General features: G+C 37.0%; 1 non-coding gene across 1 annotated transcript; it reads left to right on the forward strand.

Annotated features, from left to right (window-relative positions):
• The first annotated feature begins 353 nt into the window (after positions 1 to 353).
• TRNAD-GUC (transfer RNA aspartic acid (anticodon GUC)) lies at positions 354 to 425 on the forward strand. The gene has a single exon. It is a non-coding gene; the product is annotated as a tRNA-Asp (tRNA).
• The last annotated feature ends 4,608 nt before the right edge of the window (positions 426 to 5,033 follow it).

Below are 5,033 nucleotides of genomic sequence, written 5' to 3' on the forward strand. Positions count from 1 at the left end.
GGATTTTTACCTTTACCAACTGGCTTTAATCGGGTTCGGGAAATCGGGAGTATCCCCTCTAAATTCGGATACATGGCAACTCTGCGTTGGGTCAAATGAGACTAAGATTATAGGTAGTCTAAGTTTTCTCGGGTTAACCTCGTTTCGGCAACATCATTTCATCATACACCTCTATTTCACAAAGAAACAGGGAACCACTTCGCAATATCATCATCCTAGGAATACTGCGTAGAACTGTAGAATGTTCCACATAATTTATTATAAATCTTATGAAGTTCGAGTCTTGGAGAAATAATGCTAAGTACAGTAAGGTGAGATATATCAGACGGAAAGTTGAACCACTTGCTTCACAGTCCTCGGTAGTATAGTGGTCAGTATCCCCGCCTGTCACGCGGGAGACCGGGGTTCGATTCCCCGCCGGGGAGATTTTTTTTTTTTTTTTTTTAAATTTTGTATCATACCTATATTTTCCTCTTCTTAGTTTATATTATAATACTTTTTGATCGACTATTGAGCGACGTTGTGTCAACTACAAAGTTATTCTGCGTCGATTGAAATACTAGTAGTAATAGCAAGACGAATATGATGATCCGCAATGGGATTCCTGATATTCGCTTTACGACTGGGAGGAAAACTCGGGAGGGAAAGGTCTAAGCAGATAATTGGATTCAAACCCAGCCTCGGATCAGTAGGCAGAAACGCCACAACCTCTGTTACTCCGGTGGTTTCATTGTTACGGCATAAGTGATAATGTAAGGATGATAGTGGACTGAAATCGGTATTGAACTGCTGTAACACTTTAAAGCTCAGCAAACTACAGTTCGCACTGCTCGAGTAGCAATTTGCCTTTTTCTTTCGTTGTTATGGAAATTACGAGTAGTTTTATATTTATCCTAACATGCTTGACATTAGGTGGTATCACGGCACAATAATTAGGTAGGTAGGTAGATAGATAGATAGATAGATGGATGGATGGATGGATGGATGGATGGATGGATGGATGGATGGATGGATGGATAGATAGATAGATAGATAGATAGATAGATAGATAGATAGATAGATAGATAGATAGATGGGTGGGTAGACAGACAGACAGACAGACAGACAGACAGACAGACAGACAGACAGATAGATAGATAGATAGATAGATAGATAGATAGATAGATAGATAGATAGATAGATAGATAGATAGATAGATAGATAGATAGATAGATAGATAGATAGATAGGCAGACAGGCAGGCAGGCAGGCAGATGAGTGAGTGAATAAATAAATAAATAAATAAATAGATAAAAAAATAGGTATGTTTAATAATTGCGAGGAATATAAAGACAAAACGTATGCTTGACAACCTAAATGTACCACAACTGTAGCATATAAATCACAGTAGTAAATCTTCGGCCCAATACTAACAAGATAGTAGCTAAATTTTCCAACAGAAAATTTGCTAATGCTCCTTAAAAAAAAAACCTCAATTAAAAAATTTCTTCGGAAGACGTATCATGTGTCTTCTTTCACGTGTTAAATTTTACATTACCTCGTTAACATGTTTCAGCTTGCTATCGGCCATCTTCAGAGTTGGTTGTTGCTGGTCATGGCGTCTTTTATTTGTGTTTTCTGTGGGGTGTGTTTGTGTGTGTTCTGAAATTGAGTTGTGTATTGAGAATTTAATGTGGTTGTGTTTTTGTGTGTCTGTATATTTCGTATTGTTCTAGTGTGTTTAGTTTCTGGTTTTTTGGTTGGATATGTAGAATTTCCATGTCTGTATTGATGTCTCTGTAGGTGTGGTTAGCATTTGTGATGTGTTCTGTATATGTGAAAGTGTTTTGTAATTTTGTTATAGCTTTGAAGTGTTCTTTGTAACGTATTTGAAATGGTCTGCCTGTCTGTCCTATGCAGAAGTTGTTGCAGGTGCTACATTTAAGTTTGGATACTCCTGTGTGGTTGTATTTGTTTGTTTGTGTTGTTTGTGTGTTGAGATGTTTTTGTAGAGTATTATTTGTTCTGTATGTGATGTTGTAATTTAATTTCTTGAATGAGGTTGCAATCTTGTGTGTGTTTTTGTTTTCGTATGTTAGTGTGATGTATTTTTTGTGTTCTTGTGTTTGTGTTGTATTCTTATGCTTTTTGTGATTATGTTTTGTCTTTCTTATTATGTTATCTATTATGTTGGGGTTGTATCCGTTTTCTTGTGCTATGTTTTTTATTGTGTTTAGCTCTTCTTTGTAGTCATGTTGCTTCATTGATATGTTGAGTAGTCTGTGTACCATTGTTCGAATGCAGCTTGTATGTGTGGTGTTGGGTAATTGGATGTGTTGTGTATGTGTTGTTGTTATGGGTTTTCTGTTTAGAGAGAAAATTTGAAGTTCAATTATTGTGATATCTGTGTTTTTTCTTCTTCTTTTCTCTTTGTTTTACGTCTTATTCTGTTAGTTAATAAAATGTCTTAACATTATGTGGAATGCCACCTGAGCACGAGTATGTAACTTACTCTTTCTAGGGGAGCTAGAGGTTTTTATATAAAAAAGAAATATGTATCTTTGTTCTGCAAAAAAGTAAGATGTACTGTTGATAATAGATGTACAGTAGTGGCAAAAAAAAAAAAAAACCCGGACCGACCCTTGTAGCTGATTTCAGAGCCTCGTTCACTCCAGAGCCACGATAGACTGGTAACTAAGAATTTCGTGGTTCGAATCCTGCCTGAGAAGGAAACTTTTTTTGTTCCTTATTCAAATTTATTCCCAATACTTTCCGATTGCAGAGATACTTTACTACTTAATTAACTTATTATTCCCAGAAAATGAATTTTACCAGCTTATTTTCTAATGGCTTTTGAAATGGGCTACGTCAGCAGTCGAAACTACAACAATTTCAATAGATTACTCGCATCTTGTGAATGCGGGCGTGGCATGCACAGTGGCTCATTTGATTATTCTGTCGGTCCGGTTTTTTTTGCCACTACTGTACATATCAGACAAAACCTTGATCAGAGGATACAATAACAATTACGAACAGCGTAAAAATTTCATACAATTATACAGATTTGATGAATTTCTTGTCACTTTTTAACTATTTGCAGATGATAGATGAAATGAGGAAAAGGTGCAGAATGTTGGTGAAATGATAGAGGGAAACTGGAGTAGACTAATAGGCTATCTCGAGAAATACGCTCTGCAACGCCTCCTTTATCTAACATATATATTCCATCAGGACTTGGCCTTGGATCGAACCCGGATCGCTAGCTCTTGAGCTACAGACTCGGCTTCTGCAAAATCATAATGCTTTCCGTTCATGTTTTATGTAGGTATTGCATTAAGGAAGTGGATGGAAGTGCGGCGAGAATCCTTCTTGCTCGTTTGTCGTTAGAAATGGCTAAGGTCACGTGACATTCGATTGAAATAACTTGCTGAAACAAGCCTTTCTCACCCTAAATGTACTCCGTATCATCTGTTTATCATTGTATTGTTCACTGTAACGGTAATGCAACTTATTTAGCAGACAAAAGGAATACTTATTGAGACCACTGTGGGAGTATGGGTAATTGAAATTACTGCTACCTGCTACAAGTTAACAAAGAACCGAAAGAAAATCCCCCTTCCTCCGCCCCTCGCTAATAGCACTTTGCAGTATTCAATTTAAAGCATAGAATTGCCTTTAATGACTGTCCTTTGCAATGGCGATAACATCTAAGTGGTTAAATGCATGTCTAGGAAATCTCAGCTTACTCACTATAGTAAAGTTGGAGCCATAATAGGTCAATTTTGTATTTGGCATTGTAATTAGTTTGTATAATTACTGTAATGATTTAATACAACTGTAGTCTACCTATTGAATATAAAATTGCTATATTTTATACCACCTGTCCCATCTGGGAAGTCCATCTCTCCATCTGTTTTACTTTTACATTACATTCTAGATCATATATACCCAGATTGCTCTGCGTTATAGGCTTTGACGGTAACAACTTTTGTCAAGTTTACTATGTTGCCATCTAGTGGTTACATAAGAAGTCACGTCATAACTCCCATTTGAATTGCATTAGCGACTGTACTGCCATCTCGTGTTCGTTTACGGCGGACGGGTGGCGATCCTGGCGGTTGTTCTCTTCAAAGTGCAACCGATTTTAACATAGGAAGGAGTAATCTATATGTGATCTGGAATTACATGTAGTACAAAGAAAAAATGGGCCGCATTTATGGTTCAGCTCTAGTGCTTCTTTTTTTCATGCAGGCCACCCTAAGTTTCGAACCCCTGCCTGATTGTGATAGATACAGTGTAAAGTGACAATGACCAAATCACATAGAGGGATGGGACAATATTTTATTATCAAAATCGAGAAAGATATTCATGGTAGGCAAGAAAGAATTTGCATGTAACATTATAAGACATCTAAATAACATAAAGGAGGATACTTACTTACTTACCGGGGGTTCATTTTCGCTCTTACATAAGCCCGTCATCGGTCCCTATCTTGAGCAGTCCCTAGCATCATATATTTTGTATAGCCCTTAAAAGCCTGAATTATTTTTCGTCAAGTTTTTCGTTTATTTCGTTATAGACTAATTAAATGGATGCAACTGAACACAGCAATGCTTTTGTTTTCTATTGTTGAAGCGAATATGTGGAATTACAGGGCGTTACCATATGGTAACGCTAGGTCATTATGTTGTCAAATCTTAAAGAATGAGTTATTATCTTATAATGACATCTTTCAAGCAATTTATTGAACTTAACTGAACTTTAGCATACAAATAATATATTCATCACTCATTCAGTGTTCTGACCAAGGTCAGATCTTTCCACTGCAAACCCAGCATTCTCCAATATTTCCAATCTTCCGCCTTCCTGTTTGTCTTCTCATATGTTCCATACATTTTCATGTTGTCTATCATCTGATATCTTCTTCTGCTCCGAACTCTTGACCATTCTCTCCCGTTCACCATTCCTTCCAGAGCATCCTTCAGTAAGCAGTATCTTCTCATCCAGTGACCCAACCAATTCCTTTTCCTCTTCCTAATCAGTTTCAGCATCATT

This window comes from Periplaneta americana, chromosome 4, assembly GCF_040183065.1.
Source record: "Periplaneta americana isolate PAMFEO1 chromosome 4, P.americana_PAMFEO1_priV1, whole genome shotgun sequence".
NCBI lineage: Eukaryota > Metazoa > Arthropoda > Insecta > Blattodea > Blattidae > Periplaneta > Periplaneta americana.